This window comes from Rhinoderma darwinii, chromosome 8, assembly GCF_050947455.1.
Source record: "Rhinoderma darwinii isolate aRhiDar2 chromosome 8, aRhiDar2.hap1, whole genome shotgun sequence".
Lineage (NCBI taxonomy): Eukaryota > Metazoa > Chordata > Amphibia > Anura > Rhinodermatidae > Rhinoderma > Rhinoderma darwinii.
In genome coordinates, this window is record NC_134694.1 from 111358444 (window position 1) to 111373895 (window position 15452).

Genomic DNA, 15452 nt, shown 5'->3' on the forward strand with positions numbered 1-15452 from the left:
GCTAGGAAGTCAACAGTTCCATGAGACATGGAGATACACCCCTCATTTTTTTATTTTTCCATTCAACCTCCAGGTCAAATGCAACATATTGGGAAAAAGTTTTTACTGCGGACAGCACGCTGACTCATACAATTTAATGGGGCTATTAACACAACTGTGTTTTACAACAGAGCCAGTGGCGTAGCTATAGGGGTCGCAGTGGTCACAGTTGCGACCGGGCCCCTAATTCTGGGGGGCCCACGGGCCCCCGTTGCCATACAGCATGCTTGTTGAAAATTAATTTTCTGTGCCGTGAAGCCGGCACTTCCTGGTTACGGTCACATGGTACACTTAATGTACCATGTGACCGTGTTGTCATGTGACACGTCTTCCAGCCTGTGCAGTGGAAGAGCCGATGCGGAGAACTCCAGGTGAGCTGCAGAGTCTGTATTGTAATGTATTGTGTTGGTTTGTAATGTATTGTGTTGCCTTGTAATGTATTATGTGGTTTGCGGTAGAGACTGGTGGCCCGTTAAATTACAGCCCCCCCTCCTCTCTCCACCACAATACATTACACACTGGGGATTCGTGTGAAGACCTCCGGGGGGGGGGGGTCGCGAGTCACTCACAGAGGTCCCGGTTCCATTTAATGTTGGAGCAAGGAGCTGACGTCTACTTGATCCAGCCTTCACTGTTCCCTGAGCGGCTCAACGCAGGCAGGCGGGATGTAGCGACATCATCGCGCCTGTCTGCGCCGAGTCACTCATAGCACACACCGGAGGAGGAGAAGGATCCTCCACCCGGCATGGGAACGGGGATAGGTAAGTAATTGTGCACATATGGGGGCATTATACTGTATGGGGGGGCGGATATTGTGGGGGGGGTGGGCATTATACTGCATTAGGGCTGATATGGGTGAATTATACTGTATGGGGAGCTCATATGGGAGCATTTTACTGTATAGTGAGCTGATATGGGGCATTATACTGTATGGGGGGCATTATACTGTATGGGGGGCATTATACTGTATGGGGGCTGATATGTCGGGCATTATACTGTGGGGGCTTATATGGGGAGCATTATACGGTATGGGGCGGCATTATACTTTATGGGAGCATTATACTGTGTGGGGACATTATACTATGGGGGCCGTTGAGGAAGGTGTCTGGGCATAGGCGCGCGCAGGGGTCTGTTTATGGTGGTGTTGGGGAGGGGTAGGGGGGCCCAAGCTAAATTCTTGCACCCGGGCCCATGAGCCTTTAGCTACGCCCCTGAACGGAGTGTATGTCCATTGCGAGAAACTCCAAGCATGTCTTATTGTGGTCTGTTTTTGCATGCCAGACTCTCTCATTAAAGTTTATGGGTGCGTGAAAAAAACGGACAGCACACGGACGATATCGGACAGCACGCTGGCCAGGCTTCAATTTAAAATAGAATTTGTACAGCAAAAGGGTGAGGGGATGGCGGCGCTCCTCCGAGACTAAATATGATGTGGTAAAATGTAGGTCGCCAGCTGCCACCCACTGCAGTCCCTAGGAGCTAATGCCTTAGTACCTGGGACAAAGTAGAACTCGAAAAGTAGGAAAAAAATGCAGTCTAAATACGGGCATCGGCGCCAGGCTGAAGAGGATCAGGAACGGAGTCAAGTGAAGACGACGCGTTTCTGGACCGGACTGGTCCCTTCGTCAGGTCAGTATACCTATATACTTTGAGTCAATTTAAAATAGGGCTGTCTTGGCACATTTTATTGCATTTAAAAATCGCCCCTTTCCTTGTCTGTCATACCTGGAAAATGAAGAAATTCTGAAATCTCCAACCTCAGATAAACATGTCCTATATATATTCCTGTGCACTGAAAAGAGAAACAAAAAATGAGTTGTTGCACTTTGTTGTCACTTGTCTGGTGCAAATAAAGAAAATACATTTTCCATTAATGGGTGTTGTGTGTTATATTTCCCCCGGTAGCTTTGATTTGAGAATGGGAGAAACCATTTCACCTCTTGGCACCGCAGTTTTTATTTTTTCATTTTATTTTTTTTTCATCCCCGTCTTCCAAGATCCAACTTTTTTTATTTTTTCGTCAACATAGCCATTTGTGAGCATTTTTTTTAAAAATTTTTGCGCAACGAGCTGTACTTTTTAAAAGCTCCACTTATTTATTGTACCATATAATGTACGGAAAAACTGTAAAAACATGTTGTGGAGTGGAATGGGAAGAAAACCCAGCAATTCTACCATGGTTTTTTTCGTTTTGACTTTACGGCGTTCCCTGTGTGCTAAATGTTAGGCTGGATTCACACGAGCACATTACGTCCGTAATGGACGGACGTATTTCCGCCGCAAGTCCCGGACCGAACACCGTGCAGGGAGCCGGGCTCCTAGCATCATAGTTATGTACGACGCTAGGAGTCCCTGCCTCACTGCAGGACAACTGTCCCGTACTGTAATCATGTTTTCAGTACGGGACAGTTGTCCCGCAGCGAGGCAGGGACTCCTAGCGTCGTACATTACTATGATGCTAGGAGCCCGGCTCCCTGCAGTGTGTTCGGTCCAGGACTTCCGGCCTAAATACGTTCCATTACGGACGTAACATGGTTGTGTGAATCCAGCCTTAACTTTATTTTGGAGGTCAGTACGATTAGGTCCTGTTCACACGGAGCTTTTTGCAGGCAGATAAAAAAACTTCCTCAAAATGCCTTCAGGAATTTTGAGGCAGATTTTGACCTGCCTGCACTCTTGTTTGCGCGTTTCTCGGCCGCGGCCATTGAGCGCAGCAGGCAAAAAACATGTGCCCTGCCTTCCATTGATGTCAATTGGAGGTCAGAGACGGAAACGTCCAAAGAAAGGTCATGTTGCTTTTTCCCGCGAGCGGAAAAAAACGTCTCATTGAAATCAGTGGGAGACGTTTTCAGCAGTTTTTTGGCGTGGTTTCTGCGTCAAAAACGGTGGCAAAAAAAACTGTGTGAACAGGGCCTTGAGTTTTTTTTTTTGTTTTAAAAAAATAAACGTTTTATGTCAATGCATTCTGAGACCCATACATTTATTTTCCATTGATGGAGCATTGTGGGGGCTTGCGTATTATTACTACCATGTAAGGGTGCATATGACTTTTTGATCACTTTATTCTATTTTTTTTTTTTTCTTAGGAAAGTGAGAAAAAAAGTCCTACTGTCATTTGTTTTTTACGGCGTTCAACATGCAGGATTAATACGTAATTTTAATAGTTCGGTTCGTTATGAATTTGGCGGTACCAATTGTTTACATTATTTTACATAAAAAATAGGAAAAGTCTGTATACATAACATATTAAAACTAAAAAACAAAAAGTCGAGTCACATTATTATGACCACCTCCTACTTTCGACGTCAGCAGTGTGTAGCCCATAAAGTCAGTGATGTGTGGTGGGCTTGGTGGGTATATAAGGTGTGGGATACGCTGTCTGAACATATATCACATGTTGTTGCCATGGGTAAAGGGGGCCATTTATCAGAGTTAAAGAGAAGATTATTGTCTTTTGGACCAAAGGTGGCAGTATTTCTCTTAGGGCTTATTCAGACGAACGTAAAATACATCCGTGCAACGCGCATGATTTTCACGCGCCTTGCATGGACCTATGTTAGTCTATGGGGCCGTGCAGACAGTCAGTGATTTTTGCGCAGCGTGAGTCTGCTGCGTAAAACGCTCGACGTGTCCGTTCTTTGTGCGTATTTCACACATCACGCACCCATTGAAGTCAATGGGTGCGTGAAAACCATGCATGGCACACGGAAGCACTTCCGTGGGACGCGTGTGATTTGCGCAACAGCAGTAAAAAGTATGAATGAAAACAGAAAAGCACCACGTGCTTTTCTGTTTACAAACATACAGAGTGTCATAATGATGGCGGCTGCGCGAAAATCACGCAGCCACGCATCATATGGTGATGACACACGGAGCTATTAAGTGCCTTTTGCGCACGCAAAATGCACACACTCGTGTGAATCCGGCCTAACAGCGCAATTTGTGAACGGTTCACGTACAGCTGTGGTGAAAGTGTATTGAGTCGATAAAAAGGAATAACCGACATGGAAACTGCGGAGCACCACGTGCAATTGATGAGAGGTTAACGTTGGCTACAAAGGTGCACTTGGAGCAGCTCACCATGAAAATCAACCAGCGGGTTACCAGACGCATGACTAAAACAGTTCAGTGAACCCTACTGCGTATGGGGCTCCGAAGCAGACGGATGGTCACTGCTCCTATGCCAACAAAGGTGCATCGGGGAAAAAAAGGCTTTAATTTGCACAGCAGTATCAGAATTAGACCACCGATGATTGGCACAGGTTGCCCTCTCCGATGAAACGTTTTCTGCTTCATCGAACGGATGGACGTTGGCGTGTCAGGCGAGAAAGATCAGAGAACAAACACTCTGCAACCATTGCTGGAAGAACACGAGCTGGTGGCGGCAGCGTTATGGTCGGGGGAATTTTTTCATGGCATTCTCTGGGCCACTCATCCATGTGGAAGGCTCTGAACCGATTTGGGTATGAATCCATCGTTGCAGATCACGTACCCCCCATACATGCTGTTTCTCCTCCCGGGTGCAGATAGAATCTTCCAGCAAGACAATGCGACACGTCACACGGCTAGAAATGTCCGACAGGAAGAGCACGACCAAGACTTCCATGTACTTCCCTGGACCCCTTATTCGCCAGACTTTAACCCAATTGAGCATCTGTGGGACCTCGATCGTCTTGTTCGCTCTATGGATTCCCCTGCATGCACCCTCCAGTAAATGTGGGGTGCACTACAGTCAGCGGCTCCAGATACCTGAGACAACCGACCAGCACCTTATTGAGTCACTCCCAGCCCGTCTAGCTGCTGTCCGTGCTGCACACGGGGGTTACTCTGGATAATAGCTGGTGGTCATAATAATGGGACTCGTCTGTGTAGATTATATATACAGTGAAAGAAATAAGTATTTGATCCCTTGCCGATTTTGTAAGTTTGCCCACTGTCAAAGACATGAACAGTCTAGAATTTTTAGGCTAGGTTAATTTTACCAGTGAGAGATAATTATATAAAAAAAAAAAAAAGAAAATCACATTGTCAGAATTATATATATTTATTTGCATTGTGCACAGAGAAATAAGTATTTGATCCCCGACCAACCATTAAGGGTATGTTCACACGGCCTATTTACGGACGTAAATCGGGCGTTTTTGCCCCGAATTACGCCCGAAAATAGCGCCTCAATAGCGCTGACAAACATCTGCCCATTGAAAGCAATGGGCAGACGTTTGTCTGTTCACACGAGGCGTATATTTACGCGCCGCTGTCAAATAACGGCGCGTAAATAGACGCCCGCGTCAAAGAAGTGACCTGTCACTTCTTTGGCCGTAATTAGAGCCGTTATTCATTGACTCCAATTAATAGCAGCGCTAATTACGGCCGTAATTGACGCGGCGTTCAAGCGCCTGCACATGCCGGTACGGCTGAAATTACGGGGATGTTTTCAGGCTGAAACATCCCCGTAATTTCAGCCGTTACGGATCCCCGCCGTGTGAACATACCCTAAGAGTTCAGCCTCCTCCAGACCAGTTACACGCTCCAAATCAACTTGGTGCCTGCATTAAAGACAGCTGTCTTAAATGGTCACCTGTATAAAAGACTCCTGTCCACAGACTCAATGAATCAGTCTGACTCTAACCTCTACAACATGGGCAAGACCAAAGAGCTTTCTAAGGATGTCAGGGACAAGATCATAGACCTGCACAAGGCTGGAATGGGCTACAAAACCATAAGGAAGACGCTGGGTGAGAAGGAGACAACTGTTGGTGCAATAGTAAGAAAATGGAAGGCATACAAAATGACTGTCAATCGACATCGATCTGGGGCTCCATGCAAAATCTCACCTCGTGGGGTATCCTTGATCCTGAGGAAGGTGAGAGTTCAGCCGAAAACTACACGGGGGGAACTTGTTAATGATCTCAAGGCAGCTGGGACCACAGTCACCAAGAAAACCATTGGTAACACCTTACGCCGTAATGGATTAAAATCCTGCAGTGCCCGCAAGGTCCCCCTGCTCAAGAAGGCACATGTACAGGCCCGTCTGAAGTTTGCAAATGAACATCTGGATGATTCTGAGAGTGATTGGGAGAAGGTGCTGTGGTCAGATGAGACTGAAATTGAGCTCTTTGGCATTAACTCAACTCGCCGTGTTTGGAGGAAGAGAAATGCTGCCTATGACCCAAAGAACACCGTCCCCACTGTCAAGCATGGAGGTGGAAACATTATGTTTTGGGGGTGTTTCTCTGCTAAGGGCACAGGACTACTTCACCGCATCAATGGGAGAATGGATGGAGCCATGTACCGTCAAATCCTGAGTGACAACCTCCTTCCCTCCCCCAGGACATTAAAAATGGCTCGTGGCTGGGTCTTCCAGCACGACAATGACCCGAAACATACAGCCAAGGCAACAAAGGAGTGGCTCAAAAAGAAGCACATTAAGGTCGTGGAGTGGCCTAGCCAGTCTCCAGACCTTAATCCCATCGAAAACTTATGGAGGGAGCTGAAGATCCGAGTTGCCAAGCGACAGCCTCGAAATCTTAATGATTTACAGATGATCTGCAGAGGAGTGGGCCAAAATTTCATCTAACATGTGTGCAAACCTCATCATCAACTACAAAAAACGTCTGACTGCTGTGCTTGCCAACAAGGGTTTTGCCACCAAGTATTAAGTCTTGTTTCCCAAAGGGATCAAATACTTATTTCTCTGTGCAAAATGCAAATAAATATATATAATTTTGACAATGTGATTTTAATTTTTTTATATAATCTATCTCTCACTGGTAAAATTAACCTAGCCTAAAAATTCTAGACTGTTCATGTCTTTGACAGTGGTCAAACATACAAAATCAGCAAGGGATCAAATACTTATTTCCTTCACTGTATATATGAAAAAGTCTTGACATTTTTTTCTCACTAGGGCACTTGACTATGCGCTTACTTATGTATTGTCCTCTTTTAACGATATCCTATTTAAAGGGGTTTCCAGAGAGATACATTTGATGGGATTGGCCATATCTTCAGGTTATGGCCATTAATATTTGATCAGAGGGAGTCCAACTCTCGATTCACTTGAGTGGAAGAAGACTGTCATAGTGAGTCGCCGCTAAAAGTGTGTCGGCGTTTGACAGTATTGAGCAGAACGAGCGATGAAGGGGAAGCATCGCTTGCACGAGCGCCGCAGCCCCTTTAATACAACTGATCGGCGGCGGTGCCGAGAGTTGGACCACCACCGTTCAGATATGAAGATGGGCCTTCATTCCTGGTGAGGTGGCCACTGGCTGCAGATTCCAGGTTGGGACTAATAGAGAGTGGGCCCCAAATGCGCGGGTCTCTGTTCAGTCTGTTGTATGGAGTTACGACTCAGCGGTTTCTGTAAATCCCATATAACAGAACAGAGAGCTGTCCCCTCTCCACTAGTCCCCGCCCAGACCTGGGGCCAGTGCCAGCATTACCAGCCGAAGCAGGAGTCTGATGACCCCGCCTTCTCGATATAGGTGGGGGTCCCAGAGATGGGACCTGCATCTATCAGACATTTGCTGTCAGTGACTACAGAGCACTCAGGAGAGAACACATACAGCAAATTTTAGTTTTAGAGATATACGTGAATCTTCTTTTTTTTACCTACATTTAAAGAGGCTTTGTCACCAGATTATAAGTGGCCTATATTGTACATGATGTGATCGGCGCTGTGATGTAGATCACAGCAGTGTTTTTTATTTAGATAAACGATCATTTTTGACTGAGTTATGACCTATATTAGCTTTATTCTAATGAGTTTCTCAATGGACAACTGGGCGTGTTTTACTTTTTGGCCAAGTGGGCGTTGTACAGAGGAGTGTATGACGCTGACCAATCAGTGACCAATCAGCGTCATACACTTCTCCCCATTAATTTACACTGCAGATAGCGATATATCTATATCGCTATGTGCAGCCACATAAACACACTATAACGTTACTGCAGTGTCCTGACTATGAATATACATGACCTCCAGCCAGGACGTGATGTGTATTCATTCTCCTGACCACTTCTGTAGCGTCTCTGTGATTTACAGCAAAGCACAGCGAGATCTCGCTGTGAATGACAGTTTACAGCGTAATCTCGCGAGACTACGCCTGCTCTGCTGTAACTCACAGAGACGCTACAGAAGTGACAGGATTCTGAATACACATCCCGTCCTGGCTGGAGGTAATGTATATTCACTGTCCGGACACTGCAGTAACGTTATAGTGTGTTTATGTGGCTGCACATAGTGATATAGCTATATCGCTATCTGCAGTGTAAATAAATGGGGAGAAGTGTATGACGCTGATTGGTCACTGATTGGTCAGCGTCATACACTCCTCTGTACAACGCCCACTTGGCCAAAAAGTAAAACACGCCCAGTTGTCCATTGAGAAACTCATTAGAATAAAGCTAATATAGGTCATAACTCCGTCAAAAATGATCGTTTATCTAAATAAAAAACCCTGCTGTAATCTACATTACAGCGCCGATCACATCATGTACAAGATAGGCCACTTATAATGTGGTGACAGAGCCTCTTTAACATATACCCCACCATAAACTCTAATCCTATCCGTAGAACGTATACGTTGTGAACTGGGGTCATGAGAGTTTATGATGCATCCGTTTACCGGATACTGTTATAGTCTATGGTTGGCGGATGCCACTATTAGTCATCCGTTTAACGGATCCGTCTACCACAGAATATAATGGTATCGGTCACGAAAGGCAAATGGTAAGCACAAGACGTACACGTTAAACGGATGCCTGTATGATACGTCACGCATAGGCTTCCATGTTAAATAAAACGTAGACCGCATGGTATTAATTTTTTGCCTGATGTTAAAGCGTAGTCTGCTAGGCGGCTCCATTCTTAAAAAACAATGTATACCAAAGTATACCGGCCCAACGGAGACCAAAACGACACTTTTTTTTTGGCAGCCGTTGGGTTAGTAGAACCAGAGCGACACGCTTAGCGTGTACGTCGGGAACTTTCGCGACATACGCAATAAACGGTCATCAGGGCCTTACATGGACAGCTAAAAATGGCCGCTACATTATACTACATTTCCCCTATGGCGAGCTGCTGGGACATCAAGTGATCAACTGTCATTGCTGGAAAAGATGGCAATGAGAAAAACCGTTAGAATAACCTTGTCTGTGATATCACTACTCAGTGTTATTGTCCATCATTTTTGGTGGGGACACAGAAGTTTCTTCAGTCATTTACAACGTCGTCTAGTCAGAAACACAAGTCGTCCGCAAACAAACATACATCCTACACCTCAGACCACAGCTCCAACGGCTCCGTCTTCAGATTTAATGCGCTCCGCACTGATTGGCCAGTTTGACGCTTCATCTCTTTCAGGTCGCTCACGGCCGCCGCTGATTGGCCTGCTGTCCGATCGCGTGAGAAACCGCGCGAAAATTCTCCAGCATCTAAAAAGCTTTTTGATGATTGGCTGATTCCTTACGGTATGGTTGCTTAGTGACGCATGAGCGCCGAGGGATTGGGCTGAGAGTGGTTGGGAAGTGTATGTACGGCAGGTCGGAGGATTGACTACTGAGCTACAGCACTAATCGCAAGAATCGATTAGTCACCTATCAATTTTAGTATAAAAGGTGGCACCTAAAGGGGTGGCGATTAGCCTGGGTATTACATACTCCAGCCAAAGCCCTGGGCAATAAGCAAAGAAAAAATATTCTGGCTGCTGCATATGTGTAAAATACCAAAACAGCCCATACTCACCTGTTATATGTGTTCTCATATGAAGATCTCCCTCTCTATATGCCCTTAGTTATGCCCATCATTATTAAAATGGGCTAATTATCGGGCAAACGAGCGTCCACAGAACGGTCGCTGCCCGGCGACGATCAGACGATGAAAGAGCAAACGTGCGTTCATCGACCTGATTGTATCGATCATGCAAATTAAAATATTAAAAGGAGCAAACGAGCGCCGATCAACGAGCTGTCTAGTTGATCGGCGCTCGTTTACACGGCCCTCGTCGGCCTTGCTGCCGCCGTCATTTTTCATTTTATCTTGTGGATATGCCAAAAAATGTCCAAGATGGGAAAACCCCTTCCCGCCGCAGCCATTTTTCAGATTTTAATTTCCGTTTTTTTCTCCCCACCTTCCAAAAGCCATAACTTTTTTATTTTTCCGTCGATATAGTCCTACGAGTTGTAGTTTTTCGTAGCACCATTTATTTTGCCATATAATGTACTAGGAAACGGGAAAAAAATTATTTGTGGGGTAGAAAATGAAAAAAAAAGCGATTCCTCCATTGTTTTTTGCGAGTCATTTTTACAGAATTCACTGTGCAATTAAAACAACATGATAACTTTATTCTGCGGGTCAATACGATTACGGCGATACCAAATATATATCGTTTTTTCTATATTTTTCTATATTTTACAAGTAAAAACCTAAGTATAAAAAATTTATTTTGTGTCGCCAAATTCCGAGAGCCGTTAATTTTTGTATTTTTCCGTCGATTAAGTGGTATGAGGGCTTATTTTTTGCGGAATAAGCTGTAGTTTTTAATGATACCATTTTGGTGTACATGCGACGTTTTGATCACTTTTTATTTCATTTTTTGTGGGAGATGAGGTGACCAAAAAAGAGCAATTCCGGCGTTTACATTTTTTTTTTTTACGGCGTTCACCGCGCGGGTTAAATAATTATATATTGTAATAGTTCAGACTTTTACGGATGCGGCGATACCAATTATGTTTATTTATTTATTTTTTTACTATGCTCTAGGGGGGAAATGGGAAAAGGTTCTTTTTTTATATAAAAAAACAACTTTATTTGACTAATTTTTACTTTTTTTTATTAGACCCCCTAGGGGAGTTCAACCAGCGTTCGTTAGATCGCTTGCACAATATACTGCAATACTAACGTATTGCAGTATATCGTGATTCTGACAGGCAATTATTAAGCCCTGCCGGAGGCAAGGCTTAATAGGAGCACAAAGATGGCGGACCTGGGGGACTTCATTAGGCCCCCAGGCAACCTTCGCAATTGCATTGCGGGGGGCACGATGAGCTGTTAGAGGGGGTCGCCCCCCCTCTTTCTAACGATTTAAACGCCGCGGTCGCAATTGACTGCGGCATTTAACGAGTTAAATGAGTGGGATCGCGCTCGAGCGCTATCCCGCTCGTTACTCTGAAGTGTCGGCTGTAACATACAGCCGACACCCGTATCGTATGGATATGTCAAATGTCGGGAAGGGGTTAATGGCGCCATTTAATGTTCTTGGAAACTGCAAATAAATTATTTGTGGTGTGGAATGAGAAAAAAATTGCTATTCGTACTTTTTTTTTTTGTTTCGTTTTTACGCGTTCACTTGTTAACTTAAAGGGGGTTTTCTGAGTTATTTAAAAAAAAATTGGCCACGGTAGGAGGGATGCAAAAAAACAAATAGAGCTATTACTTACCTCACAGATCCCCATCGTTCCAGTGGCGCTGCTTCCGTTCCTCCCCGCCGCTGTGTATTGACATAGGTGCGGCGATGATGTGCTATACACACATGATCGCTGCAGCCAATCACTGGTCTCAGTAGGTATACGGCACATGATCGCTGAGGCCGGTGCTTGACTGCAGCGATCACGTGGGTATACAGGTACACCATCACTGCAGCTATGTCTACACACAGCGGCGGGGAGGAACGGAAGCAGCGGCACTGGAACAACATGGATCTGTGAGGTGAGTAATGGCTCTTTTTTTTTTTATGCATCCCTCCTACATTGGGCAATTTTTTAAATAACTCGGAAAACCTCTTTCATTCTCTGGGTCAATAGTCTAGGATTTTTACCTGTATTCACACATCATGATTCGTTGCAGGTTTTCGGGCAATCCTGGCAGGGTTTTTTTTACGGCGTTCATTGTGCAGGATGAATAATGTTATATGGTAATAATTTGGACGTTTATGGACATGGCGATACCAATTGTGTTTTAACGGCTAAAAACAAGCAGTGCGCGGTATTATTTGTTTATTAATGTGGTGTTTGTGCTTTTTTACAGGTTCCCTAGGATCGCTTTGGACTACGTCGGATTCGGCGGACTACTTCGCTGAACAGCATTTTTTGTTTTTTAAACTTTAAAGTGTAACTAAACGTTCGACAAACTTCTGACATATCATAGTGACATGTCAGAAGTTTTGATTGGTGGGGATCCAAGTATTGAAACCCCCACCAATCGTTAAAACAAAGTGGCAGTTAGGCATTTCCTCACTGCGGCGAGAACAGTGATACCTCGTCACTGGAAGTCTCATGCTGTACCTTCTCTGAAGGAATGGGTAACGGAGGTGAACGGGATTATGAGGATGGAGGAGTTGCTGTCCGCGGATAGGGGCAAATCTGTGATCTTTGTCCAAACTTGGGCAGTGTGGTCTGGATTCCGGGGTGGTGCTGATCTACCTCTCTGGTTAGATGGAATGTTCTGAACGAATTATATGACCTTACTCCGTGCGCTCTGTCTGTATGTGTTTCCCTCTGTTGTCTAGTGTCTTGTGTTTGTGTGATATCACATTTGTGTGCACTTATACGTACCAAATCTTATTTCACTGGGGACTGTTCCCCTGACTACTGCACTATTTTGATGTAAACATGGTATAGTTAGTACCATTACATTTCAACTTATATTCAATCATTGATGGTTGGGAGGCTACCTCCTAATGATGTTTATATATTTTATATCCTGCTCTTACCATGTGAAAGTTTGTATATTGCACTGCGTGCAAATTTTTTGGCAAATATGTGAAATGTTTTATATGCTGTTATATTTTCGAAATAAAAATCTTGATAAAGAAAAAAAAAAAACAAAGTGGCAGAATCACTCGAGTGATCGCTCAGCCGCTTCGTTTCTGTTTGGCTTTTTCCGTAAATCAATGTATCGGAGTACGAGCGCAATAGAAAGTCTATGAGCCCGTGCTCAAATACATCGGCTTTCCGGAAAAAGCCGAACAGAAACGAAGCAGCTGAGATCTCATACGAGCACTTCTGCCGCTTCGTTTGGTGGTCTCAGCGCTCAGACCCCCACCAATCAAAACTTCTGACATGTCACTATGACATGTCAGAAGTTTGTCGAACGTTTAGTTACCCGACACTTTTCATTCTCCCGACACTCCGGTAAAGTTAATGAGGAAGTAAGTGACAGCACAGCGTGATCTCGCGAGATCACGCTGTGCTGTGAGTGCAGCTGGACATGAATGAAGAGAAGTGTATGACGCTGATTGGTCAGCGTCATACACATCTCTCCGCAACGCCCACTTGGTCAAAAGTAAAAAAAACGCCAAGTTGGGCATTTAGAACAAATTAGCATAAAACTAAAAATTGGCGTAACACGGACAAAAATATACGTTAAAAAAAAATAAAAAACTTGTTATCTGCATTACAGTGCCTATCCGATTAGGTAGGAGATGGGGCACTTATAAACTGGTGACAGAGCCTCATACTACTGCCTTAGTAATAGCCGCTCTCTGATTAACAGCGTCCATTACTAAGGCAGGACGGAGTGTTAGGGTATGTTCACACTGAGTTTTTTGCAGGCAGAAAATTCTGCCTGCACGCCGTTTTTCACTCGTGCCCATTGAGCGCCACGGGCAAAAACGTAGCAAAATACTCTTTCTCTGCCTCCCATTGATGTCAATGGGAGGTCAGACACGTAAACGCCCGAAGATAGGGCATGTCGCGTCTTTTTCCCGCAAGCGGTTTTTTCCGCTCGCAGGAAAAAAACGCCTCCGCCTCTCATTGAAAACAATGGGAGGCATTTTCGGACGTTTTTTGGCACGTTTTCCGACGCGGTTTCCGCATCAAAAAAAGTGTAAAAAAACTCTGTGTGAACTTGGCCTTAGTCTCTAAAAAGGCTAGCACGTACCCCCCTTTATTACCCCGGTACCCACTGCCACCAGGGGTACTGGGAAGAGCCGGGAATAATCCAGTACCCGAGACGAGGGAATATACTGAGGTGTACACAGACGAGAGGAGGGAATATACTGAGGTGTACGCAGACGAGACGAGGGAATATACTGAGGTGTACACAGACGAGAGGAGGGAATATACTGAGGTGTACGCAGACGAGACGAGGGAATATACTGAGGTGTACGCAGACGAGACGAGGGAATATACTGAGGTGTACACAGACGAGACGAGGGAATATACTGAGGTGCACGCAGACAAGACGAGGGAATATACTGAGGTGTACACAGACGAGACGAGCGGAATATACTGAGGTGCACGCAGACGAGACGAGGGAATATACTGAGGTGTACGCAGACGAGACGAGGGAATATACTGAGGTGTACACAGACGAGGGAATATACTGAGGTGTACACAGACGAGACGAGGGAATATACTGAGGTGTACACAGACGAGACGAGGGAATATACTGAGGTGTACGCAGACAAGACGAGGGAATATACTGAGGTGTACGCAGACGAGACGAGGGAATATACTGAGGTGTACACAGACGAGGGAATATACTGAGGTGCACGCAGACGAGAAGAGGGAATATACTGAGGTGTTTACAGATGAGACGAGGGAATATACTGAGGTGTACGCAGACGAGACGAGGGAATATACTGAGGTGTACACAGACGAGGGAATATACTGAGGTGTTCACAGATAAGACGAGGGAATATACTGAGGTGTACACAGACGAGGGAATATACTGAGGTGTACACAGACGAGGGAATATACTGAGGTGTACACAGACGAGGGAATATACTGAGGTGTTCACAGATAAGACGAGGGAATATACTGAGGTGTACGCAGACGAGACGAGGGAATATACTGAGGTGTACACAGACGAGGGAATATACTGAGGTGTACACAGACGAGACGAGGGAATATACTGAGGTGTACACAGACAAGACGAGGGAATATACGGAGGTGTACACAGACGAGGGAATATACTGAGGTGCACACAGACGAGACGGGGGAATATGCTGAGGTGTACGCAGACGAGACAAGGGAATATACTGAGGTGTACACAGACGAGACGAGGGAATATACTGAGGTGTTCACAGACGAGAGGAGGGAATATACTGAGGTGTACGCAGACAAGACGAGGGAATATACTGAGGTGTACGCAGACGAGACGAGGGAATATACTGATGTGTACGCAGACGAGACGAGGGAATGTACCGAGGTGTACGCAGACGAGACGAGGGAATATACTGAGGTGTACACAGACGAGACGAGGGAATATACTGAGGTGTACACAGACGAGGGAATATACTGAGGTGTACACAGACGAGACAATATACTGAGGTGTACGCAGACGAGACGAGGGAATATACTGAGATGTACAAAGACGAGACGAGGGAATATACTGAGGTGTACACAGACGAGGGAATATACTGAGGTGCACGCAGACGAGACGAGGGAATATACTGAGGTGTTCACAGATG

The 15452-nt window shown here is 45.2% G+C and overlaps 1 protein-coding gene across 4 annotated transcripts in view; it reads right to left on the reverse strand.

Annotated features, from left to right (window-relative positions):
- LOC142659841 (uncharacterized) overlaps positions 1-15452 on the reverse strand; it is a 34057-nt gene that overhangs the window by 9780 nt on the left and 8825 nt on the right. For 2 of the 4 annotated variants that reach the window (XM_075836355.1, XM_075836356.1), the window contains exon 2: positions 1765-1831. The gene's annotated coding sequence lies outside the window, so the exon portion shown is untranslated. The other 2 variants (XM_075836353.1, XM_075836354.1) reach the window with 2 other exon arrangements.